Source organism: Lepisosteus oculatus, chromosome 27 (genome assembly GCF_040954835.1).
Source record: "Lepisosteus oculatus isolate fLepOcu1 chromosome 27, fLepOcu1.hap2, whole genome shotgun sequence".
Lineage (NCBI taxonomy): Eukaryota > Metazoa > Chordata > Actinopteri > Semionotiformes > Lepisosteidae > Lepisosteus > Lepisosteus oculatus.
The window spans coordinates 4625618-4653454 of record NC_090722.1 but is presented as its reverse complement, the minus strand read 5'-3'; the positions used below and the strand labels follow the sequence as shown (position 1 = coordinate 4653454).

Genomic DNA, 27837 nt, shown 5'->3' with positions numbered 1-27837 from the left:
CCTGCGCGGGGACGAGCCCTTTTCTGGGCTCGTAACCGCGGGGCAGAGGAGGAGGAGGAAGAGGCGGGGCCGGTGGGGGGGCTCGCTCGCCCCGTCGCTGCGGGGTCCTGCCTTCATCACAGCAGGTGGAGGGGGGGGAGAGACAAATCAGCGCCAGCGATCTAATGAGGCCTTCAGCCTCTCGAAGCCGAGTCGCAGGGAATGGCTCTCGTTTCACACCGCCAATTAACTCCGGGGGCGGCTGAGGGACAAATCTGTTATTATCATCTGGGACCGCGGTGCGGGCTCGGGTCGCGCTGCAGCACAACGGAGCTTGAAAGGGAGACTGAACATCTCTCAGAGGCGCAGCGCTGGCCGTGGGGGTACGGTCTGTTTGACGCTGTTTGGCGGGACCCCCTGTCTGTCACACGAGGCCACAGAAAAGGAAAGAGGCCTCTTCGCCAGCCGAAACCCTCCCCGGCCTGTCCGTCCGTTTTCCCTCCCCGCTTTGACACGAACGGTCGCCGCGAACCGGGTGGGTGTGGACCGCAGGACACGCACACGGGGACAATTCATTAACACCCTCAAACCCCCCCCAGCGTGTTTGTGGACGGGGGGAGGGAACCCCCTAAAACACAGACGGGTGCCCCAGAACTAAATTTTGCCAAGGTGATGGCAGGCGGCAGCGCTAACCAGCCACCAGTACACGGCCGTGGATGTGTAGGGTATTCGTATTTGCGTGTATTTCCATTTTTGGGATGTATCTCCGTTTGTATAGCAGTAGAAGAAGACGCTCGGTAGTTGTACCACAGCTCATGGGCTCCGAGTTCAAAGCCGGTCTGGGGGTGGAATCTGTCTGTGTGGAGTTTGCACGTTCTCCCTGAGGTGTCGTTTCCCCCCGGTTTTCCTCCCAGAGTTCATGGACGCGCGCTCGTGGCAAATGAGGTCCCCCACGCGCGTGAGCGTGGGTGTCCCCTGTCGTGGCCAGGCGGTCCCGTTCAAGGCGTTTCCTCAACTCGTTCAATGTTGTGTTTTAACTTTATTGGTTGGTTTTGCACTCGAGGCCCACCGTAGCACCGCGAATCCAGAACCGTCCACTAACGGCCAATTCAAGCCTCACTCGTCAACAGCCGTGTCCCAGAGCTCTCCGGGCATGCGCAGGACGAGTCGAGCGCGGACGGTCACCTGCAGGTGACGTAGACCGTGAATGACGAATTCATAGTTTTCGTGGTATAAAAGTCACAGTGCAAGTTAGATCATTTTAAACCGTGCTAGATATTTATGGCACCCGTGTTTCGGTTTTGTTGTGAAAATCTCCCAAGATTTCTGGAGGCCACAGGTTTCACCTGAGAAGAAAGGTAGGAATGCGTCGACGTTTACTATGAACACCAATAAAATGAGAATAATGCCCAGTTCAGCAAGACAATCCCTTTATCCTAACCGCGTATGTTACTGCTTGAGATAAAAACAAGCATTCGCCATTTCAAACCTTTTGAAAACTGTTCAAAAGCGCTTCGCTGTGCCGCCCAACGGGAGCACAGCGCGTGAGCTCGTTTGTGAAAGTACCTCTTTCTCAACGTTTACTTCTAAACGGGTTTGTTATACAGGCGTTTGGGTGAAATATTAAAGACGTACGCTGTGTAAAACGCCCTGGTAGATGTTACCAGCAATGTGAAGCGGTAAATCATGAGTAAATGAGCGAGCCCTGGTCACGTAGCTTGGAGACCCAACAAGAAACCAACCCGTAACACCTCGCAGTTGTGACATAATACATTATCCTATATTGCGATGTTTGTGATACACTCTCGAGGCCCTAAACAACAAAACAACGTCGTCTGCGTACAAATGAATCCAGTCAATATGAATTGAGAGGTAGTGGGTCGAGTGACTTGTGAGACGGGATGTAAACACGCGTGGGTAAGGGGCCTGTGTACGAAATGTTGAAGTTCATCAGAAGCATTAGGTTTGAAGAAGACAGAGGGAGATTCGCATAAGAATCCGTAAAACAGTGCCGTTGACTCTCGCAGTCAGGGTGCAATAGCTTACTAGTGAACAGTTTATTTTTTCTACATTAATTATTATATCAAAAACGTTGTCAGCCAGATACTTAAATCAGTACTGTTAAGACATCCAATCCGAGGCGAGAAGGTATGTATTGCCTTCTGGATCTATGAACAAAACTGAATTATCTGGTTGAAACGCGTTTTTTTTTTAACGCTTTGCTTTTTTTTTCTCACCTATTGATTATTTAAAAAAACCCGCCCTCATTCGGAGAGTTTCCTTATGCTCATTCCTTCATTGTTAACCCATTGGAATGGCGCATTGGCGTGGAACACGGACCCCAGGGAGAAGGCCAGGGTGCCTCCTATTAAAATCTCCTAATTCCCCTGGCGTTACTTGACATTTTAATAGAGCCCCTTCACTCTGAGGTGCTGCTGGTGGGGGGGGTTAAACCGGTAACAAATAATTTCGCCCTCCCTCTCCCTTCGTGTCCTGCCGCGCGCAGGTCTGTGTGCCTGACGGGACACGAGCACTTGACCTCGTGGTAATTGGGGCTCGAGACTCCGAGCCCAGGACAAATGGCCGCGAGAGGAACAGGGTGGGAACTCCTGCCCCGAGGCCGTCTCCTAGGCAACCCTCCTCCACGATCGGCCTTCGCCTTTTTATATTATTTAGAGACCAATGAGCGGCTCTCCCCCCCTCCCAAAAAAAAGTTTAAACGAGGGAACCAATTGTTTATTTTCATAAAAAATATATTTTTCCCATCTTCGGCGCTACTCCTATATTTATAATTAGGTCTCCAGCCTGCTTTGAAACTTCCCGAAGTTAACAACGACGTTTTCACACGCTGGTTAGAAACCCCTGCGACAATTAACAGCAGCCACGTTATTTAGCGAGATAAATAACTCGAGAATGATTTAGCCCAAGAGTATTTGAAATGAGAATAATGTCGTCCTAGCTGGTTTCGCTTTTTCAATTGAAGCGGGATGTTTCTGGTGTAGAACAGAAATCTGATTAGCTCTTTAACACTCTCTACATTTGTGGGAACGGTTATGTTGGCTATTTGTCTTAATCCAGTAGAATAGAGCACAATGCTTTCTAATGCCCGGCGAAAACCGACTTTACACAAGTTACCGCCAACGGTTTACTCTGTTCTTATTCTGGAGCAATTTATTTTTATTTCTAATGTAATTATTCACAACATGTGATAAGACTAAAACAAAACCCTTCCTATCGCTCCTTGGTGAAGTAAAACGGCGCAAAGGCTGTCTTGCCTAATGGCTACGTATAACGATGGTTTCCTGTGATGAATAAAATACAGTACTATCACTCAGCACGCGTTATACTTTGTTTATACTGAAGCATTTTGGGGTAAAATATGTGCATGCGTCTGTGTTAACATAAGATTTATAGGGGTGGTTTATTAAAACGTTCTGGGGGGGGGGATTTTTTTTTTACAGAAAAGAGGGTCACCTCTTTTATTGGACACACGAGGTTTCGTCTCTTGTCTCCCGCGGCCGGAGCTCTCCTCGTGAGAAAGCGGGGCGTGCGGGGGGAGGTGGCTGTTTGTTTACACTTTCCCACGGTGCTGTGCCAAGCGCCCACCGCGCTCCGGCCAGCCGCCTGCAAGAGCGCAAACCTCTCCGGAGCGGGCCCTCGCTTCTGCCGCCCCGACCGGCTCTCTCCCCCGGGCTCCGCTCCTGCCCCGCGGCTGCCCCCTGCCGGGGGGGAGAGAGAGAGAGAGCTGGTAGCCCAGCAGCCCGGCCGGCGGCGAGGGTTACAGCGCTTCACGCTGAAAGGCCCCGTTAGAACACGATGCTCAGCATAGCGCTGTTTGTTCTCGGAGGAGAACTACAGAAAAAACGTGCCTAAATCGTGAGCTGTTTGTTACACGTTTTTTTTTATCATGTTTTTGGTTTGCAAGGGGTTGTGCAAAAAAGTCGCATCAAGCCTCGGCTTTGTGATCGCAAGATCAAGACGCTCCGCAGTAAGACTGAAATGCCTCATGTCTTCCCATATCGTTTGTTTTCCCTGCAGGGTCGGAATAGGCGCGTGAAAGTGCCAGATTAGGGGGGGGGGGGGTAGGTACTGTATGGTATTTGAAGGAAATCGATCAAAAATCGACACAGTTGGTGTTATCCAGCGCGATCCAGCCATCTATTTAAAAATCGATCGACTTGTTTTTTAGAAGTTCGGCGCCTTGTTTATCGCCTGGAAGAACGTTTATTTTTTTGTTATTGTAATAACTTTAGGGAAAACAGAACGAAAAAGGTGGTAAAAAAACACCTTCTGCGCGGGGGGGAATTTTAAGGTTTAATTTAAGGACCGAAAAGCGGTGCTAGAAACTGGCAGAATTGTGCCTTTTGAAGTGCAATCGCAACTAATTGAATTCCGATTTCTTAGACAAGTAAATACAGATAATTGTACTAATTTTCAAGCGCAGAGCGATATCTTTCTAATAAGGCAAATACTTTCGATTTAATGCTAGGATAAGGATTCCTAAAAGATACACTTTCGATTAAAAATGAATAGCATTTGTTTTGCAGAGCTTGGTTTCATGGAGGGGAACGCGCCTGGGATGTTGTTCTGCATTTGCCACACCTTTGATAGCCCTTAAAAAACTGATTAGCCCCCTCTTTAATTGTTTTAACAACGATAACGTATTATTGCGTCTCCTATTTACATACTATAATGTGAGATATAAGAATTATGTCAATACAACAGTCTGCGTGTGTCCAAGGCGCCATAAAAGAAATTTTAAACATTTCGCAACCTTTTGTCTACTACATTAATATATAATGAACCATCGCGTGCAAGAATGATGGAAAATGATCTTAAAAAATTATCGCTAATCGAAATCCTTGTCTAGCCCACAAAACGTACGCTATCAGGCATCGTCTCCGGTATTTGTACAGGAATTGTTGAACGCGCAGTTCATTGCGGCGGGATGTTGGGGTATTCGGCCGCGCAGATTAATGCGCGTTTCCTGCCAGCAGAAACAAAACTGGGGTCAGATTGTTTCTGGAAGACGTCGAACGGAAGAAAAAATCTTCATGGAAAAAACATTTAAAAAATAGAAAACGTGGACGCTTTATTTGCTAGTGTGATGTAACTGTTGTGTACGTGATGTATTCTTTTTAAAACATATTTGTATTTTTATATATCTGCCTGAATAGAGAGAAGGTCGAAAAAATTGTATAGGGTTAAAAATGTAATATTATTGTTTCGGATAAGAGTCGAACACACAGCTTTTTTTCCGATCCGCCTTGAACCAACTGGTTTAAAAGTCCTTTTCACCCTGTACACCACATTAAAACTAAATTCTACTTTTTAATACTCACAAAATGTAATCTGTGCACTCTAGTTTTGTATAATAGAATGCCGTGATAATGCAAAGTTGTATATTAACAACAATGAAATTAAAATTGTTGTATTACCAAACATTTAATTAATACACCCCGTTAAGAAATTAAAAAGGACAATTTGTATTTTGTTCCAGATTTTATTAATAACAGTAATAATGCCTACAGTTCAATTAGACGTCTATTACGATGCTGAAATGTAGTTGTAATAGACGGGCAGGTTGGTCAATGTGACCCTCGGTGTCTGTGGGGAAGGTGCTCGCCGGACCAGGTGCACGAGCTGTTCTTAACAGGTAGTGCGTCACAGGGAAGGGCAGTATTATCCCTGTGTGGTCAAGGCTGGGTGTGCACGCTCCGCGCCGACACAGCCTGCGCGCGAATACGTGCACATACTGTAGAAGCGCACTTTGCCAAATGCCCTTTGAAAGCTTCCAGCCTTAAGTAAAGGCGGTTGATAACTTTGGGTTCTGGTGTCGCCTCTGCACTATTAAAAAAAAAAAAACCAACACGTTTTCAGTCCGCAAAAAAACAATTATGATATACTTGTAATTAATATTTTGGCTGGTGATTAAATTAAAAGCGCCTTAGTGTACCAGGAACAACACTGTACCTATTTATACAGCTGGTTTTTACCAGTGTAGTCTTGCTCTAGACGAGTATAACAGTACCAGGGACTCCATTGGCAACGCTCACAGTTAGACTGGCACTTGAAGCGGTGCTCCAGACTGATCAGGATCTCTGAATGAAATTCCCGTTCGAGCCGAATTAATGACAGATTTATAGAAGCAGGTCGGAATAAAAATATCAAGTTGGCTTTTAAACATTCCGTAGAAAACGACACACATCGGGCACGCCTGGAATAACCCGCCATCACGAATCTCCATTTTTGGAGATTATTGGGAAAAATTAACTCGTCATTTTGTCAAACTGAACTATACATTTTATTAACAAATGTGCGTTGGCAGACTCGTGATGGTGCACTATATGAAGCGGTCTATACAGAATTTGCCCTATTAATGATCTACTGTAACTATTATTATAGTTATTCAGCATAAAATATAGTCTTAAAGCTCATATTTACCGAATTTAATGTTCGGGTAAAGATTACCCGATGTAAATATTACCGAAGATGTAGTTCCGGATCATTTGTCACGAGTTTGACAGTGCAACGTCCACATTTATTTTAAACGTCATATTCGCAATTATAAAAAAAAAAACAACAACTTTTTATTCTGCGCTCGCCTTAAAACCGTTGTATTCACTATCTAGAGGTTACTGTTGAGAGACGTGCAGGGCGGAATATTATGAACAGTAGAAATTGATTTGATTGATCAATCGATACAATCGACAACAAATATAGTACTGCTTAATCTTTCAGTGTTTCCTGGGGTATCAAGCGAGCTATACAAACCAGCTTCCAGTACAGTCATTATCAGTGTTTGCTCCTGATACAGTTCACTGATACGGACTGTACACCCTCAGTGGTGGTGTTTGTTGTTATTCAGTATATTGCTTGAAAGGGGACATCTTGGAAAGATTTATAGCAGAGCAGCTCTCGGAAACTTTAAATGAACATGGACGGGTTTTTTTTTCGGTTGCTTATTTTCAACCCGAAACCGCACAAAGAACTTGGAAATTAACGAATATCCAACGTTTCTCAAAACTTAAGAACGTCTTCATATTTACCAATAACGAACAATATTGATTTAAGGATGAATCCTGACTAGGACAAACCGAACACCACTATTTAGGGCTGAAATAAGAACAAACAATTCTCCCATCATGACATTTTTAACGGATTTCCATCTTCATCGTCGGGTATCTGAGGTTTATAGATCCGTCCACTAAATTGCCTTTTTTTGGCGAGCGCCATGATCCACGTCACACGTAGCGCCGCGCTGATCTAAGAAAATGGACATGACGTAACTGAAGGCGCCGGTCATTCTGCGCTGCACCGGTCATTTCGCTGTGTGACCGAGCCATTCGGTGGCCGCTATTAAGTGGGTATCCTGATTACGCTATAGCTTGGAGAATCAAACCTTCCTCGGCTCGTGGGCCAAAATGTACAGGACACGTACACTAGAGATCTCATTACGCACTACTGATAAAAAAAGATCAAGTCCCCTTCAGTGGATCTCGGCGCGTACAAAAACAGTCCTTTCCTCCCTTTGTGAGAATCCGGGGAGAGCAGAGGCAGGCTAATTGGCGTGAATAGCCGGCTCTGCGTTATTTACGGGTGCTGATTCCAGCCCGAATGCGTGTTTGATGAGGGAGACTCGACGCCTCACACCCCATGATCCGAACTGAGCGCTGGTTTCTGAATCGCGCCTTTTTTTTTTTGATACTGCCAATCATCCTCTATTGCCTGCCTGCCTGCAGGCCGAGCCTAATTACCGCCTCTAAAATGCTAACGACGCCGTTCCTTAGCGGGCTTGGCACACACAACACACAAATGGGCGCGCACACGGACACAATACACTGGTCTTTGACAACTCTCCCCCCCCCCCGTTTTAATTGGGTAGCATTTCGGGGTTAGTGACCGTAACCGCGCCGCGGACCTTCTGCGCGAATGCCTGTATATACAAAAACAAAGAAAGAAACTAAAACAAAGACCCTTTGGTCCGGACATTGTGCTGCGCCAACCCCGTTTCGTGTAATCAGGAGACCCTGTGTGTAAGAGACCGAGGAAGGAGGTCAGAGGGTATAGAGCGCATCTAGTGAGCCGGCGAGAAGGGCGCATTCCCAGGCCGCAGTCACATTAAAGCAGAAGACACCGGCTACGGCTTTTCTGTAGGCTCGCCGGGCTGCGGTTAGGGTTTCTCGGGTGAAAGGATGCAGGGCTCGGGCCTTTCAGAGATTCAGAAAGGCTGGGACCACTGCAAATGAAGACCCCCCCCCCCCCCCATCCCCAATCCAAATACATGCAAATTCTATTTTCAACGGCGTTCAGTTTTTTTTTTAAATTAAGATACAGAAGCAAGGGAGGTATTAACTATAGCACCGAGAGTATAAAAAAAGTCCAGCTTTAGCTTGTCAAAACTCAAAATGTAGTCTGCATAGCCAAGAGTTGCAGACTGCAATGCTTATAAGTCTTTGCTGGGAAAGTGTTTTTTTTATATATATATAAATGCTACCCTGGCCTTAGTGTGTGTGCTGACTGGTTTCGAATTAAAACTCCAGGTTTTGTGCTATGTCGGTGTTGGCCAGACTATTCTGGCTCATTGTAGAAGCGTGACGGTTCTTAATTTGCTTTAATTACTGCGCCACTGGCGCAGGCTGACTAACAACAATACAGAATGAAACGGCGATATTAGGAAAGAGCCCAAGCTCCAGGGTCTCTTGGACAGGTTCTTTTCGGCCTGCAATCTGATTTAAAGTTTGAGGAATATATCCGCTTCAGGAGCGCCGGCTCATCAGCTACTGTATGTCCGCGGAGGTTTCGCTGTCGTACTTCTCCTGAAACCTCATTGCTTAATTCTCCGAAATAGCCAAAGGCACCCCAAAGGGGCACGATTCTTTCGCAGTGACTCGAGTCGGCCTTTCAAGACCCGATCTGATGGAGACGGGTATGGCAAAGAATACACTGGCCCAATATTGGTGTCCAGCATCTGACTGAGTTGAGATGATAATTGCTTACATTTATATAGCGCTTTTCTGGACACTCCACTCAAAGCGCTTTACAGGTAATGGGGACTCCCCTCCACCACCACCAGTGTGCAGCTCCACCTGGATGATGCGACGGCAGCAATAGTTGCCAGAACGCTCCCCACACACTAGTTCGCAGTGGGGAGGAGAACAGAGTAATGAAACCAATTCATAGATTAATTGCTGCCATAGAGATGCTGCCACCGGCAGAATATTCAGATGAAATGCCAGTGTCTGGGGCTGCTGTTCTTGAATCAACACGAATCGTTCGTATCCCACTCGAATCAGCTGGATATCGTTAAGAAGGCATTCGGTTACTTCGCCTCTCCTGCGTCGGCCTGCGCGTCCGCGCTCGCGCCTGTTGTCCGGCCGCGAACTTCCGCCGCAGGTGGAATGACTTAGTTAGCGCATGCGTCGTGCCGTTCTCCCGGAAATTGGCAATTAATAGCACCTAACAAGAAATTGTTAGGCTTAAAAACTGTAGTGGGAGATCAGTTTGTTTTATTATATTATTTTTCAGTGTCTACAGACAACTCTTACTGCCGTGCGCGTCCACGAGGCGCTGCTCTCTTCTGGTTTGTCTGAAATGGCACAGCGGTTTCGTATGACTTCGGTATTTCCCACCCCATTCGTTTTTCCTTATAGGTGCGCGTGTGTGTCGGAATCACGCCCGTGGAAGGGTTTGCTGGAATACTGGGAAAGACGTGCTCGCGCCCCGGTCTCTCTATCCGCGCTCTGCGTTCTGTTCATCGAGGGCAAATCGATCAGTGTTCCCGAACAGTCTGCTTGTAGTTAATTCGGTTTATTACAAACCTTGGAGATCTTCCATACTGGATCTAAATACCAAGTGCCTTCGAATGACGTTGGGAGGGAAAATCATTTTTATCTCAATATCCTAAACGTATCCTGAGGGTTTTATACATTTTAAACAGATCTAACATTAAACAGAATTGTCCGTAAAGTGCATCGATTTGGGCTTAAAAATAAGCGACCGCAGAAAATGCAATGCTACTTATGGCTTACGATTGTGTTTTAATGTTTCAACGATCAGTCCCCAAAGCTTCATTAAGCTACAGAATGTCCCGAGAAACAAATCGGAAGAAATCTCTACTTTTCTGTTCATTAGAATGAGCAAAGAGGTCTTATCTTCTGCATACGGCTGAGGTACTTTGACCTGGGTTTTGTGGGGATCCCTTTTCAAGAGGTGACACTCTGTAAGCAGCCGACCGTAAATTCAGATGCAAATTTACAAAAATAGAAAGCTGTTGTTAATTGCATTATATTCGCTGGAAGAATGACCTTAACTGGTCGCGCTTAAGTATTGACAACACAGGTCGACAGTGAGTGCGTCTAGTTCACGGGAAATGTGTGGGTGAAACGTGTCCACTAGTTCAACCAATCAGCTGTAACGACAGCCGTTAAGTTTGATCTTCATCAAGGAATGACTTAATTAGATCTTGCGCTGTAATAAAGAAGTACAGTAGGGAACTAACACGGTTGATCTTTCTTACGACGGATTCATTTTAAAGACGAGTATAAAATCCGAAATCTGAGGCGGTTTCGTTTAGCTTGCTCTGGACTTTTTAAAGACGTCGTTTTGGCATTTACATGTAACTGCTAAAAAAAAAAAATACTATTATTGGAGTTTTAAAGTGTCCGTACAAGTGCCTCCCTCCCTCCTCCCGGGCTGACGCGCTTAAAACTCTGGGACCCCGAGTCGAGTCGGACGAAGCCCCTGCCGCCCCCCCCCCAGCCCTCGAACAATACAGTATTCACGCCATTCCTTCCCCTTCAGACAGAGTTCATTAATAAGGACCGGATTAACGGGATCACTTGAGTTCCACCAGGCTAAAGGCTCAGACACTGCCTGAGCTCATGACCGGCTGCGGGTTTCCACAGGGCAGGATAAATAGGCTTTTAAGTCTTATTATTTTTTTTACCCTCCTCGCCATCTTTTCCTCGAGCCCCAGCTTGGGACGCTTCCAAAAGTGGAAATTCGGTTTTACGAAGGATAACGTCCGTTTAGAGTCGTTACGGTAATCGTCGGTTCACGGTGCCTTCGTTATAAGAGAAGCGCCCTTTAAAACGTCAATTAATCTCACAGACGGATTCGAAAACGACTCTTAACGTAAGGTTGAGAAATAACCCCCGCTGTAGTTGTACAATGCCAACATTTTGAATGACAAAATCAACAAAAATCGCCTTTTCCCGGTTGTCTTACTGTTGACGTGGGTTGGCTTGTGACACTAAGGTTACTTACAGACTGTCAACACAGTGCTCTTGTATCATATCTATAGTTAACCGCTTAATTATGGTTAAACTCCTCGATCGCGTTATTAGATGACTAACTCGACATCGATCCCTTGATATCAAGATAAGCATTATGTTCGTTCATGTCGTGGATTAATGTATCATATTGTATAAACGCCGCCATTTCATTATTATCAAACGCGTGCAGGGGAAAAAAAAGTGACCTAAAACCTTTAATTCTAAAACAACAACGCATGAACCAAACACGAGTGGTTTATTTTTAATGTTCAAACAAGGGAATCATGACTTTTGCCCTTTTTTTTTGCTTGCTGTAAGACCGATACCGATAGGGGAAACGTTTCGAGGTTTGTCTTATCACTGTAGATGTGAGGCGCACCAAAAGGTGTTTTATTCCCTCCTCTTGTGCTTGGACACAGTTGGTAGCCGGCGTCTCGTTCCTTCATCTGATTATCGTGGGAAGAGATGGGTTTATGGGTCTGAACGTGGGAGAGACCTCGGCTAGTGGCGGAGTGGCCTGTCAGTCACGGGTGACAGGCGGAGTTGTAGCGCTCTCGGGTTCCCAGAGCGCTAGAGAGTTGTTTCTGAAGCTGTCCAGGAGAGGGCGCGCTTGTGCAAAACGGAATAAACGCTCTGGGGAAAAGAGCAAGGCGAGCGTGAGAACCGACCCACTACGACACCCCAGCTGTCAGGAACGGGGAGATCTCGAGCCTGTTCACAATTAATCCTACTCCTTTTGGTCTCACGTGGCCGTGGATTTCTCTCAGAAGTCTGTAATTAAGAACTTTTTATTTTGCGCCGGCCCAATCCCTTTGCTCTCTGACACGCTCCCTGCTTCCTCCGTGAACGGCGTAGCTATAATCATCATCATCATCATCGCTTTTAGCCCAACGAAAAAAAAACAACCAACCAAAAATCTCTCTGCAAGTTTAACCTCAACCAAAATCAATCGCCCCCAGAGCCCCTAACCCTCGGTCACGCGAATATCTGCGGCGCCGTCACCTATATATCCGGGACTGTAATATTACACTAAGGGGGCGTCTGCAAATTTCATGCACCTCGTAAACTGCGAGATGGCTAATTCGTTTCTTGCTGCATTGATAGTGAGGTCTCCTGTGCAACGCTTTGATGTAGGGCATAGAAAACACCGTATTTTTTTTTATTAATCGTAGGCTGTCCTTTTATAGGCTTTAAAATACGCCTTTTTGTTCGTGGGGACACAGGAGGGACAGATCCCAACATGCCGGGGGAGAAGGGTGTTAACAAAGCCTGTAAACAGTAAAAAAACGGGTCTATTTCAGCATCAACAGCCGCGCGTAAATATCCGCGTCTTTTCAGTAGGGACACGAGCTGTGGGATCCGTTTCAGAAACCTCTGGCTTGTACGACTGCAAACACGGGCGCATCAAAACAGACAAATGAATAAAAACATGATTGAAACGTGCTCTCCTCCGCTGTCGTTGGACCTCCCGACACGCAGAATTGAAATCTGAAAATAAAACGCGTTCCCACCAAGCAGAATGCATCATGACTATATAATATTGATTAATTGCATCACATAAGGGTATAATGAGGCAATTTAAATGAGATCAAAAAATGACTTCTACATTGTCGGTGTCGATGTCCTGGTGTTTTCAGTGAAGCGATCTAAAAAACGTGATCTACGTCACGACTACTGATTTATCTGAAACCACATATACTACACGAAATAAAATAATAAACGTTGCTTTGTCTCGTAGATCTGTTAATATAATATTTAAACATACCTGTTAATACCTATCAGATGCAAAGAACACATTACAGAGCAGTTTGTTCAAGGTGAAAACATGAGTAAAACAAAATATGAAAGGGCATTTTATTTCCTTTTTTAAATTTCATTAGATTCGATGCAAAATGTTAAAGACGTTTTGTTTTGTGTTTTGGACAAAAAAAATACACTCACGTCCATACATGTCATTTGATTATTACATCATTTATTATTTGAATACAGTTTCTTTATTAAAGCTGTTGCCAAGTTTCATCATGAATAAGGAAAGGAGAACATCTATTTTAACAAGAGCGCCACAAAAATATTAAGGCTCGCTCAAAATATTCGTTAATAAATAAGAGCACAAAATACGCCTGCCGATATTTGATAATGAAGGTTACTATTTTCGGTAAGAACATTAACAATAATAATATTGAAGCGTTTTTTTTCCATCCAAAAAAATCGTTTTTTCTTTTACATTATGAACACCTTAATTCGATACCACACGTTTCGTCTTAATTAAAAGGGGTTTAGAGAACAGTTTTATGAAGTCCTGTGTAATAAATACGTCAGGCATCTATACACATTTTAAAATGTTTTTTTTTACAAGACATTTGTATAGTTGAGGTGTTATAGTTCTGAATATCTAACACAATGCAGTTTGTCTTCATAAGACATAAACGCACTATTGGTTATTAACGCCAACCATATACCAGTGTTAACCCATACATTGACTTGTATAGTCTTTCGACGTATTCTTAGACTAACTTGTCGATTGCAGAATGTGTAAATTAGCGCAGATGTGTGGGTGTCAGGTCTGAAATAATCAAACCTTGCTTTAACCAGGTGCTTGAAAAGATAGTATATTTTGTACAGGCAGTACTGATTTAACCATCTCACGTGAAGGGTACTCGTCCCTAACTGTTAAGAAATATAGTTGCCTATTAAGGCAGCGAAGTGCACAATAACTATTATTTTTCTTATTATTTATTAATGCAAATTGCCACTGAACTTCTGTCAGACCCACTTCTAAATCTGATGAATGTCTGCGTTGTGACGTGAAAGTATGTAGAAAATATGAAATGACTCTGCCGTGTGCGGTTTTATTAGTAAATAATTTTATTATAACTTTATTCGTGTATTTATTAAGGCTGTGAAAGGATCAAATGCCACAGTCAGGAAACTATCGGTTTCGTGGCGATGTCTTTGCCTCTTTCTCTCTTAACAGTTGTTCAAATGTCTTCCGTAAAATTAACTTCTAAAGAGGCCGGACGACCCTTCCTCCGAATTCAGAAACCTCAATAACACAGTGATACAGGTATTTCCAAATGGTAACTGAGCTAAATTGAGCTAAATGTAAAATCCCATAAAGCTTTGCGTAGTAGACAGTGTTTTCTTAATTAATGGCTAAACATTCCCAAACCAGTCACGTAACGGCCGCACACCTTTAATAGCATTTTAATAGTAGTATAAAAAACAGTTTTATTTCTGTTAATGAGACAAGTGTAGATTCACGTTTCCTCTCACAGTATTTTTGTAACGCGAAAGCCGACTGCTATGTCTGGCTGTGTCTGTGTGTTTAACGTTTAAAGAATAACAGAAATCAATAGAGAGCTCACATCGGCATGAACACGGAGCTCAGGAACGCAGACGAAGTGTGCTGGTCTAGTCTGGCCTTTTCAGCGCGCACACACACACACAAAAAAAACTCCAATGGTTAAGAAAAAAGGGCCCGCTTTCACCCCCCGCCGTAAGCCCGTCTCTCATGTATAAAAAAGCAAAAAGCGGTGCCTTTTCCAGACGTGTCCCGTAGCTCGATCGCCATAGTTGGCGATTCAGTTCAATTTCACGGCCTGTCACGCCGCTCGTCTCTCTATCAGACCGGGGCCTGTCTCCTGTTCTGAAGCGGCGGGAGGACGAGTCTCGGACGGGCTGCGGCGAGGCGGGAAACCCCCCTAGTAGCGGGTGGGCTTTTGCAGCAGCCCGCCGGTTCCTCCGCCCCGCGGCCTCCTGTACCTCGACTTGCCAGAGACATCTTTTTGTCCGCCCGAATGTTTATTTTTTTTAATTAAAAATGTAGTGTAAGTACTACAATGGCCCGGACAATAAATCACTTTGTAAACCACATGGTTGAACCGTAGTTACAGAGCGTCGTTCAACAAATAAAGGCATTTTTTTAAAAAAATATATTGTTCCCAATTCCCCCTTGCGCCCACAGATTATTTTCCTTCGGGTGGTGAAGTATTTTTTATAAATCACGGTATACGAGAAAGTGATGATAGTAAAAGGGTGGAAGATACGTTCTTGTGGAAGGTCCCTTGCGTTTGGTCTAAAACTGAGCAAATCAGTCGGGGAGAGGTTAATTACATCACTCTAACATGGTATGGTAAGATCATATCGGTTTATGTTTGTAAAAAAAAAAAAGAGGATGCCTATTTGTGGTTGTTTTTTTTTCCCAATGCATTGTCTAAAAAAACGATAAGACTCCCGCTGCAGGTGTCCCAACTAGCAGGTGTGTGGGACACTAGGACCAGAATTTTGTTTGGCGTTTAGTTTTTAAGGATTGCATTTCATAGGCAAAAATAAAATCCCAATCTCCAGTTTCCCTATCCAGCCACTTGTTTAATCTATGAAGGCCGCGGTTAGATATTTAAGGTGGGCTGGAATGAAAGCCAGCAGGTGTTTAGATCATGCCCTGTCCTCCTCTACCCCTTTCTCAAACAGCCTGCTTTGCAGACTCTACCTGCTCTGATATGTTCTGTCTGGCATCTGCTACATTCTAAAGCTTTTTTTATTTTTAATTTAGCAGCAGCAACTTCTGCAAAGTAGGTGAAGGAGCTGAACTTGCACGGGACACAGTGTAATTAAACTGAAGACCGTTCTAGACAAAGACGATGGTCTTCAGGAAGTTAAGAGAGACCTACTGAAACCTTACAAGTGACGTTTTCAGACGTTGTACTGTTATCCTGCTGCAGTTAAAAATGCAAACTGCGCATTACTGTGTTAGTTTGCAAGAATCAGACTTTGCCCCCTAATGCAAGCATCAGTTCTGGCACTGGAAACCGAAACAGTCTCCCAGTTTCCCTGGTTGCCGATACATAAAGAGCATGTGGACACAGTTCACATTCCAGATGTGATCCTGAACAAATCATCCCCACTCATCTGTGGACATGGATGCTTTTATCTTTGGATAAACGCATCAGCCAAATTAATCAGATATCCCAGGTGGTAGTATTGTGCACCTCCTCTGAATTCTCTAGTAAGAGGGCGGCTGATTTGTGCCACCAGTGCCACTGGCCGCTGGGCAGAGTGGTGGCTCTGTGGCTAAGGATCTGCGCCTGTGAGTAGAAAGTTACTGCTTCGTATCCCGCAGCTAGCAGAGGAATCCTACTCCATTGGGTCCCTGAGCAAGGCCCTTCACCCCAGCTGCTCCAGGGGTGCCATGCGCTCTGACCCCAAGCTTCTCTCTCCGTCTGTGTCTCTCATGGAGAGGAAGCTGGGGTCTGTGAAAAGACAAATTCCTAATGCGAGAAATTGTATGTGGCTATAAAGTGACCTGGTCTTTATCTTATTTAAAGGAATTCCATGTCACTTTTTAAATGAGTTTGCTCTCCATGGACTGAGTGAAAATGTCTTCTCACTATCATGCGAGGCTTACAAATCTAAATGTTTTCCACAGAGAGCTGCTCACAGCTGCCCACCACACCCCACGTGATGAGCAGATGTCAGAAGGCTGGAGACCGGAGCGAGTGGAATCGTCTAATTTGGAGCTACAACCCACAACTGAGAAGGCCTCCCTTGACAGGTACAAGTCCAGCAGCTTCCGAATGTGGTAGTCTGCTGAGCAAACCAGTTCTGTAGTCTCTTCTGTAGTAAAGCTACACTAACTCAGTTTCTTAGTCCCTTCCACAGAAAGCGAACTGTTTTAATCCAGCGTAAAGAAACAGCATTATTGATACTGTTCTTCTTTTATGAGTAAAAGGTGTGGGACGATGTTGGTCCGTTTGCTGAGCCAGCAACCGGAACAGAGACTTTTCCTCTCGGTGTGTTGGTTTTAAAGAAAGTCAAATCTGACTTTTTGTACATCTTTTGTAAAAAAAAAAAAAAAGAACTTTTATAAAAAAACTTACAAAGTCTACTAAAAGAGAACAGTAGCATTCTCAGTGACAGCTTTTGGAGAACAAGCAATATTGTGCAGTACTGTATTTGCTTTGCCATTTACAGTGCTTTGCCACGTGTATAGTGTAGTGCTTTACTAATTTGCTCTGCTCTGTTTGAGTGTGTCATACTTTTCTGTGATTCACTAGTCTTTCACTGTACCACTGGGCTTTGTTGCTTTTACCCCAGTTCCAGTGCGATTTACTGCAGTATAATTACCCTGGGGTTTACTGCACTTGACTGCAGTGTACCTGGCCTTCACATTGGCTGCCCTGCAGTTGTCTCTCACAGGGGAAGTTCTGTACCCCTTGAAAAGGAATTCCAGAGCTGAAACCCAAGTGCCAGACCTCTGCATCTCATAAAGTGTCAAAGGATAGAAAGCTGCCCAGTCAGACATTCATGTCAAAACGCCTCTTGTTCCTTCAGTGGCACTTGTGGACTCCACTAGTCCTGAGACCAAAGAAAAGGCGCATTAATTCCTCTGCATGCAGACAGAGACACAAGGCTCCCAGACAACCTACAAGGTCCCAGTGACTTGCAGACAGACTCAGGCACCCCTTTACTCCCCGACAGAGCCCCTTTGTGCTTTGGGTATTGGGGAGTGATGTGATGGGGGAGGGGGGGGTGTTGTCACAGTACTACAGCCCTCCCTCTCTGTCACCCCTTAATCTTACAACGCTGTCGAGATGTCACTCACAATGGACTTTTGTTTTTGCAACTTGGGTTTGTCCTTGCTACAGTTTTCTTTTTCATTAGTTTTTTGTGTTTTGTTTTTAAAGTTGAATTTTAAAATTGATCTAAAATGATTGTTCCTAAAAACCCTGTAACACTGCTTAAGTGGGGATTTAGTTTCTATAAAAAAATTATTATGGGTTTGTCATCTCGATTTATCACCAAAATAGGTATTGTAAGAATATAAGATGTTACAGGAGTCCAGGGTGGCAGAAGCTGTCATAGTCTAAGCTTAGCATCAGTCTTTCGTACAGCAGATAATACAAGCGCCTCTTTCAAAGACAAGAAGATTCTGGAGAACCCAAGTCTAAGTCTAAGCTTGGCTTAGACAGTGTAACTTAGCTGTAACTAAGGTACAGCTTCTGCCACCCTGGACCCCTGTAACTTCAATCCTGAAACCACTGTCTAAACTCAGCTTAGAGCTTAGACAGTGGTTTCAGGATTGAACCCGCACAAGTCTGATCGCTGTGCTGCACTGCTACCCCACTAGGGGTATGAACGAGCTACTCAAGTGCGCCTCATTCTGTGTAGTGTGTGGGTTGTACTATTAAGCTGCCACAGAGTCAGAGCAACACTGAGAACTGCTTGATTCCTTAAACTGATGCTTTTAACCAGAGTGACTTACATTTGCATCCATTTGTACAGCTGGGAGATTTTACTAGAACAATTTGGGTGAAACACCTCACACAAGGGGAACTCCAGCAGTGTCTCACCTGGGATTTGAACCCACAACCTTCCAGTTATGAATCCAGCACCATGAGCCCTGCGCCACACTGCTGCCCAACTAGAGAAGGATTGTATCGCACTCCTCAGATCTTAATGAGTTGATTGTGTCAATTTATTAACGGGTCTGAATTTTGCCCGCTTTCTATCTTGTAGTCAGTGAGGACCAGGAGTTTGCTGTAAAGTTTGTGAGTCTGTGGTTCTCCAGGATCGTCTTCTCTTTGAAAGAGGCGCCTGTATTATCTGCTGTATGAAAGACTGATGCTTAAACATTTGCTCAAGCCATTGTGCCCAGGGTGTCCATAATTAATTATCTCAAAGTTCAGCTACAGTATACATTCTGTAGGAAGCGGCAAACTATTAAAACGCTGTTAAATGCTGCTTATTCTTCAAGCCCGGCTCCTGTCTGACGTGATTGAGTGGCTCAGCACAATGGAGTGGAAGGAAAAGGTCAAGGGTTTGGCCCCAGATAATCAATTAAACACTTCTTAAACTACAGTAGGTTACTTATACAGCAGGCTTGATGCTCACTTAACTCAGCAGTGGTTGCAAAAAGTCGAAAGGTGAGTCTTTACTGGGAGGACAGTGCAGTCATATGGAGGAGCTCATTGACTGAATAAGTGCACACTGGATCATTAAATCTGTTTCCTTCAGCTGGTCTTTCCTAGATCTAGTTCACTTTATGGTAATAGCAATAATGACAGTAACCGTGAAGATTAGGGAGCAGATTGTGCCAGAATCTATCAATAGGAATGAAGGACTATTCCTGAATTTGCCCTCTGCACTCATATGCAGTTTAATGCACTATGTTATTGGCTGTATGTGAGAGGAATTCCTCGTAGCGTCAGCTTGTAAGGCATCTAGCCTGTCATCTGATGGATCAGCCCCAGGGAGAGGCCCAATCCAGCAGGTCTTGTGAGTCACCATGAAATCACCATTATCTCAAAATGTGGAACAATTAAACCGGTGGTGAAATTAAGTCACTATAAGCTTATGTAGGACTGAAATCTAAGGACTTTACAGCCCTCAAGGATCAGAGTTTTCTTAAATGAACAGATGACGTGCTTGATTTATCAATTGCTTACAGGTTTGCTGCTCTTTAGAAACGGGTGACTATAAGACTCTGCAGGGGTTCTCTGCTTTCAGGGTTGAAGACCACCGGTGCAGGGTGACCCACAAGACTGACTGGACTGGACCGGCGTCGCTCCTGAAATGACCACTCAAGATGTTTCAGAACTTGGCATTTCAGAATAAAATACATATTCCTAGCATATGAATAGAATTTCATATTTGGCACCTGGAGCCCCTCGTGTACAGTATCACCCCAATGCACCACTAGAAATGGAGGATGAGGACAGGCAGAGAGTGAAATCTTCTTCAGACCCAGTTGGTAATGAGCAACTTATTGATCTGAGGATCTCATCCAGCTGTTTCAGGCAAGAAGCCTGGGTATCGCCAGCTGGTTTCACACTCCCACCACCCTTTGTGTAAAGAAGTGCCTCCTGTTCTTGGTACTAAATGCACCTGCACGTCTTTCCATTTCTGCATTGCGGGGGCTCATGACGAGGAAAAAACAGGAGGCTCCCCCAGTCCTGCGAGAGAAATCAAGGTTGTGGGGCGGCGCTGGTCGTCCCTGACCCTGTCTGGGGAGTAAGTGGGCGCTGGCTGGCAACGCCGGCACTGTGCGCCCCTCCACCGTCAGCGGGATTCCCAGCCTGCTGTTGTTCTGCGGAAGGGACCCGATCGGGGCGCATTAGCATGAGAAAGCCCCCGAGTCTCTGTGAACCTATTTGACCTCTGACCTCTGTCTTTATGCGGCTCAGACGGCACATAGCTTTAGTTGGGGATGGTGGTGGTGGGGGGGGTATAAAAAGTACCCCCCCCCCCCTCTTCACTCCACCCCACCCACACACTCGCCCTGCCTTCCCCATTCTCCTTTCTCCCCTAACTGTCTGGGTGAATAAAACCATGGAGGAGAGAGACGGGGGTGGGGGGCACTCAATTAGATTATTTAATCTTGAAGTCAAATCCCAGCCCCCTCCCCCCCCCACTCCACTCCACTCCAGACCTCCACAAACACGCAGGCAGACGCACTCCCACCCTCTGGCCCAGACAGCGGGCTACGGGACTTCATCTCGTTTGCTTTTATGCTTGTGTCTCCCCCCTTTTCATTTTAATTAAGAGCTTTAACCCCTCGACGTGTCCTGCGTTAGTGGGCTTCTGGGGGGGGCGGCGGCTGAAGCCGTGCGCCTGCGCAGATGGGCCCCGGCGTGCGAGCTCCGTCCTGTCTGTCCGCCGGTTCCGAGACCCGGCCGTGGTGTTGTAGCGGCAGCTGCCCGAATCTCAGACAAGTCTAATCACGGCGCTACCCGGTGTAGCGTCCACGTTTACTGAACAACTCTTTTCGTTCGGGAAGGTCATTGTCAAGACGCTCCGAACGTGAATTAAATAATTTCAGGTCCGGCCGGCCAAGACTTAAATCGGACAAGTACTGGTTTATTCTAGGCTGGAAAGAGAAGGAAAGACAATGTTCCGGCTGTGGGCGAAGAAGGCTCCACCAGCCGAAACGTTCCGTTTTTCTTCTCTTTTCAGCCTGGAATAAACCTTCACTTGTGCCTTGCCATTTTTAAATCGGCAACCGTGCCTCGGACGTTTCTGTTCTCGTCAGTCATACTTGAATTCTGTGCGACGCTAATTCGGTGGAAGCGTTCAAGAATGTTTGTGTATTTTCTTTGAAAGTCCCTACCAATCCATTGCAACACGCGTTAGTAAGGAACTATTCGGCCATGAGTACAAATCGCTGTAATTTACTTTTTTTCCTCGTTCTGTCGAACTTTTCTGTGAGGCATCGCTGTCTTTGTTTGCGTGGGAGTCCAAGCTGGTGAACTGTACATATGAACTAAAACGACACAAAACCACCAACTTCAAAGTAAAATAAATTAAAGCTGACCCCCCCAAACTGTAGAGCCTGCAGAAATCGCACAGGCTGCTGGGACGGAAGTTTGTCCTGTAGTAACGGGAAGGTATTAATAAGCGTGTCAGGATGGGCAGTTGCTGATCATTATCCTTTGAAGGGGCAAAAATCACTTTTAAGATCATCCACTGGCGGGATATCGGAGCGCCTAGGCTTTGAAAACGTCTTTCCCTCACTTGGAAGTACCGATGCTCTCCAAACAAATCGTTATTAACATTGTTATATATTCAATGTTTTATCAAAAATGTTTAAACAAACGAAACAAAGGCAATTTATATGGAAAACTATGTAAATGCAGAGCTCATGATCTTGTAATGACGAGGCTTTGAATTTTTAACATTGTTTTTCGAATCTTAGGAATTACTTGAGCAAACCCTGACCTTATGAACATATTTCATTCTTGGTTGTCAATATTCTTCTTACTCAATTTTTTCCCCCAATCTCTACTCGAGGAAAAGTCTTTCAAATGATAACAATACACAAGTGTAATATGTTGCGTATTTAACATTCCAGAAAATCACCATGAACCTTTATCACAGTTCCTAAGTTTTTCCAGACGCAATCGCCAAGGAAAGAGATGAATGACCGTTTCAGAATTTCTGGAGACGTTATTCCACGGAACGGAAAGAAATATCTTTATGAAATTGTGTCGAAATGTGCAGTGTAATTTTTGTCAACATTTTCTCACGAGATGCATGCGGTTTTGTTTCTCTCGTGGGCAAAGCGAGTTTGAAAGACTCTTCAGCTCTGAATACTACCTGCGTCTGTTCTTGCTGCTCTAAACTCGTGATTGCTATTGTTCGTTGCATCTGGGTCCTGAGAAAACAGACGAAGGACAGATCCGACCCAGCTTGCCAATTACCGCTGCGTGTCAATAAAAAGGTGGCGCCTTGCTCCGATTGGTCAGCCCGAGGAGGGTATTCGGAGTGATGAAGTTGCTGTGCATTTTTCTGCAGCTGAGGACGGCCACACAAAGGTTAAGCGACCGGCTCATCGCTGGAGCTGTGCTAATCTACAGGGCCTGACCTGCTAGCAGCCGAGGTCAAGAGGCACTTGTTGGGGTCGTGACCTGCTGTGTCAACCTGACGCTGTGAGCACACGGGCCCCGGGTGATGGAGTTGAAGGGAATTAGCAAGGAAGTCAGGCACTCTATCAGCTTGGACCACGCCTGCCAGCAGGCCACAATAACGCATTCAAAGGGGTCAGATTTGTTTTTATAAAGCTGCTTCTGTTCAGGCGCCTCCACCAACGTTCCTGAAGAGCATCAGTCCAGGAGGCTTTCTCTGAGCTTAGGACAATTCTGCAGGAAATACATTGGTTATTAGCTACCACAACCTGGGTGTCACCCACCCTGGTCATGGAGAGCCCCAATCCAGTTCCTCACCCTACATCACTTGTTCATTAATGAACACTATGCAACTGATCAACTATGCAAGTAATAGTTGCTTAAGGCTGAAGGATTTTCTGATTTTTGTTCCCAATGATCTCTAAATTACCTGTAGTGGTGAATGTACTGCTTGTTAAACTGATGCTGGATATTAATGATTGAAAAGCTATAATCCAATACGGGCATATAAAACCTGTAGGTCTGGTGTTCTGTGGGACTTGCTTTAATTGAACAAGTTACTCACTTGGTTGATCGGAAATTTTCAAGTGTTTCTAACCTTTTAAAATGAGCAATTTATGGTGCCTCAGGACACTTACTGGATTGGTATTGTCAAGGACTGGGCCTGTGTACTCGTGCTGCCCTTCCAGACTCGAACTGAATCTGAATCTTCATTTGCATTGTTCATCAAAACGTTTGGCTGAAGAACGTTGTACTGCTGCAGCCCTAAAGCCTGGCACTACTTCCCCAATGACATTCATTACGTCCTTCTGGAATAATTCTTGAAATCTGAATTGTACCTGTGCAAAGCTCTCTGAAAGGTTAGAATCTAATATTGAGTGATTGATCCCATGAGGTGGGTAACACTGGGGTCTTGCACCTCTTAGCCCCTGTGTAGCTGATTCTGGACTGGGGCACAGTCTGGGAGGAGTCTGCATGGTTCCTTGGCTCCATGATTTTTTTTAAAATTGCTCCAGCTTCCTCCCATCCTATCAATATATGCTGGCTAGCTTAATGAGTGTGCTTATGTTGTCCCCGTGTGCTTGTCTGTGCCTTGCTATGGACTGGTGTCCGAGCTATAGTCCTGCCTCATTTTCATCACCTGGGTAGGCTCTGGGTTGCTATGCATTTTCCCCCAAATACACAGCTTTCTGACAGTGGCTGGACAGGTGGGTGAAACTCAATAGCATCTTCCCTTCGTTGGCCCTGTTGTGGCCAGTGGCTGTTTCTACTAAACCGGTAGCGCATGAATCACTTGCTTGGAGTGGGTCGCATGTAGGCTGATCATGTGGAAGAATGCAGACTGCGAAGCACGTATTTCAAACGAGTGACGGTTCAAAAAGGGGGTGCAGCCAGCTCAGTTTTGCAGGGGAATGCTGTCGAGACGTCCATCACTCTTGAGTAGCATCTAAAGAAATGACAGCCCTCTAGGTGAGAAATATCAACTCGTTTCAATCAGAATTGTTTTATAGTTGCACTGTGCTGCTGTGATCCGAAGGTGGGTTTGCCATCTTCTTTTATACTTGACCCAGGAAGCACATGAAGGGGTGTAAGCAGTCCGAGGGTCACTACAGCTGAATGACCAGCCAAGAGCGTCGTTTTGGAAAGTGTATCACCACAGCTTCGATTGTGGCCGACGTGGGAATGTGCTGCCTGCTGCTCTGAAACTCTCGTTTGCTTTGCAGCGGTAACATTGCATGAGGAGAAAAGAATGGTAACAGGAGTTAAGGTAGTCGGCCATAAATAATTCATTGATCCTCACAGCCAGTCATGTGCACAATGGGAATTAACAAGGCTGATTACAGGGAGAGAGGTGGGCTTAGTGTCAGGAGGGATTGATCGGACTTTGGAGAGGGGGGAGAGAATTAGCCCCCCCCCCCCCATCTTGGGTCCTGTGGCTCAGGTAGCCCCGCAAACTGCCTGCATGGCTGGGGGATTAATCCCATCACGCGGGGGGGAACGGAGATGTGGGGAAAGAGAGGGGATTAGCCCAAATACCTGAGAGGATCAGCAATGTTGAAACACGCAGCCCTCGTGTGGGACACGCGCTGCCCCGCCGTGGTGCGGTGTGGTCCTGGAGACGCACTGAATGAACGCCGTGCAGAAAACTACGTGAATCCCACCGTTTGAACTTTTTCCTCACTGGCTGCCGTGCTCCGTGACCTCTCCTGCCTGTTGCTGGAGGCCGAGCTGCTGAACGTACCAATGTCATGATCCGTGTGCTGTCTGGCTCTTTTTTATTTCCGATATGTTCTCTGTCAGAGATGGCTGACTTGAATTTGGAGTGGTTTTCCAAGCATGTTCTGCCTTACTGGCAGTGTTGTTAAAGCAGCATTCAGATGGGGCCCCAATACGGTCTGGGGTTGTCTTGTCACATTGGTGGCTGTCTCTAATGTTCTGATGAGTACATCACACCAACTCTTTTAGTCCGCCTTAGGTCACTTTGTGATGGATATAAAAAAACCCATTGAATTTGTCACCACCTTTTTTTTTCTCAGGTTTACTTTTTGCGTGGTCTTGAAAAGTCATTTGAAAGTAAAAATGGGTCCAATTTCCTGGTGATATGTTGGTGTCTTCTCCACATTGGGCTCAGGGTTTAGTCACAAGCCAGTGTAACGTACATTTTTATGCCATTTGTGTGTAGGAATTCCATGCTAAATTGACCAATTTGAACAGTTGCACCATTGGGTGACTGCATCGTTGTCGTTTGTCTACTGGCCTAATGGTCCTAATTGCTTAATTAAGCTAAATATTTGGGTAAGAAATCAAGCCACCTGCATAGTGGGCCGAAATCAATTGCTAATCTGTTGAATCCAGCCTTTCAGAGCTCCAGTTCCTGATCCTGGATTTATTTTTTATAAATTTATTGAGCCAAGTTAAACAGTGGTCAGTAACATACTGCACTGTGGATAATGAATTATTTTGGTTGAACAACCTCCCCCTCCGCCTGCATCCACCACCAGTTTCTCAGCATGTTAAAAATCGAAATTCAGAATGTTTGATGCAACTCCTGCCGTTTTCAAAACTGTACTTCAGGTAACTGGATGTTGAAACCAGCATGTTCCACTGTCAGCAGTGAAGGTGTGTAGGAGATGGGACATATTAGTGAGACCCCTAAAAAGCTCAAAATTCCTTTTCTCTCTCGCTAGGTGCACCAGTTTCTTTCCTTCCTTTCCAAAGGCAAAAGGCTGTTTTGCTGAATCAGTACAGAGTCTGGCGGAGTTTCAGTGTCCGTTGCCTCAATGCAGGATCGGCTATCCCCTTTGTCCCTCATAAATACCAGCTGTGTGGCTGAATATGATTTTAGGATTTGTTTTAGTTTGCATTGGGTGACTTCTGTAGCTATCCCACCTGCCTTCCCTCTCCCCCCAGGCCTGTGCAAAGCTAGAGGAAGCCAGGCATCTTATTACCAATGCCTTTATGTGACTAATGTTACTCATTTATTAATTAGGAGTAATGTCTAGGAAGATGCATGTAGGCACCACTAGGGGGCCAGCGTCACTCCTGACAGCGACACACATCAAAGAGTCCAAGTATTCTATCCTCTTGACCTTCCTGTTGTACGCCAGGAGGTCAATGGTGAAAAGGTCAGAGGAAGCACAGTGTTGCCATGGTCCCCGGTGTCGTTTTGCCCTACCCAAAACTCCTGTCCACACCAAAACAAACGTGCATACCGCTGCAGGCCGGCATGCGTCTTTTAACGCGCTTATGATCTGAGCCGTTTCTTGAAAACGACATGCTCGACACCTTCCGGTGCATTCTGTACTCCTGTCCTCTTTCAGTAAGGATGTAAGACCACTGCACTTGGTTATCTCAGACACGCTCAGGTCTTCAGTTGCCCATTGGGAGGCCAGGAAAAGTGTCCTGTAGGAGAGTGAGGTGGACGGTTCACTGTGGGCTGAGAGCTCTTCTATTGAAACTTCTACAAGCGTTAAATATACCCTCAGGGAATACAAAACTAGCATCCTTACACTCTAAAATCTAATCCCTAACTTAAACCTCACGACTGTACGTGTACGTGGATCAGGCACTCTAATATTTGGAGAACCACTACAGTGGTGCATATTCGTTAATTAGCTCTGTGTAACGAGTTGTGAAAGGACTGACCCATCAGTACAGAGTGATGGAAAGAAGTCTTCCCTTAGGCGTGTTTCAAGTTTGATGGGTAGGTGTGCATCGCAAGCAAAGCAGCCTTTGATTAAAATGTTGTTTTTGGCTTAATTTGAATAACCATATTCCTATTACACCGCTGTGTAGAAATTTTTCTCCAGTAAATGATGCTACAAAAGTCAACCCAGACAGTGAAATAGTCAGCTGATCCAGCTCTGAGCTACAGTAAGGTGTAGGCAGTGCCTGTCCTGGTGTCTTCAAGCAGTGAACCAGAATATAACCAAGTAGTCTTGCCCGAAAGGTACAGCAGGTTCATTTTGGCTCAAATGCCATTGTTTTTCCCCACATTGCCCTCTCATCCAGTAGGGGGTGCTACAGTGTGGAGAGGGAAGCCCACTGCTGTCCTAACCCCCTCGCCCCACACATTTTCAAATTCCTTCCCAATAGGGATGTCCACCCTGAAATCAACACCGCTCTCTAAAAGCCTTTGCCTCATGCTAACAACAGTCCGAATACAAGCAGCCTGTGTTTGGGCTTCACAGTTGGGGTCTGAGCCAGAGCCACAGGCAGTGTTTGTTAAAAATCGACGGCCTCGGGCTTTGTTTTGAAGGCCGCTTCGTAAAACTGTGGAAAAAATAACCCTGGTTAGAGAAGACCAAGGCGAATCTCCTACCTGATCCCAGTCGATCTCATCGGCGTTCGTTTAGAAATCCTGGAATTTCTGCTGGACTGTAGTAAAGGCATCGCGCGTCTTGCACTGGGGCAACTTTCAAAGGCTTCAACCCCCCTGGCAGGAGGAGAGAAACTGTAGGTTTATGAGCCACCCCACAGCCCCCTTGCTATTGATCCAATAACAAGCACGGTCTGCCACCCCCGGTACACCCAAAACTCACATGGAAACTGCAGTTACCCCAATTTATTCTGTCCTGTCTGGCACACTGTAAGCGTTTGGCAGCTGAATGCAGAAAGAGCCATTGTTTTTTTGTTTCGGGGGGGGGCAGGGAGACAAAGGGAGTTTGTGTTTGGCTCCGTTT

General features: G+C 45.4%; 1 long non-coding RNA gene across 1 annotated transcript; it reads left to right on the top strand.

The window, feature by feature from the left end:
• Window positions 1-87: 87 nt before the first annotated feature.
• Window positions 88-19874, top strand: LOC107075476 (uncharacterized). Its single transcript, XR_001476994.2, has 3 exons — window positions 88-1337; window positions 16683-16806; window positions 19761-19874. It is a non-coding gene; the product is annotated as an uncharacterized lncRNA (long non-coding RNA).
• Window positions 19875-27837: the final 7963 nt, after the last annotated feature.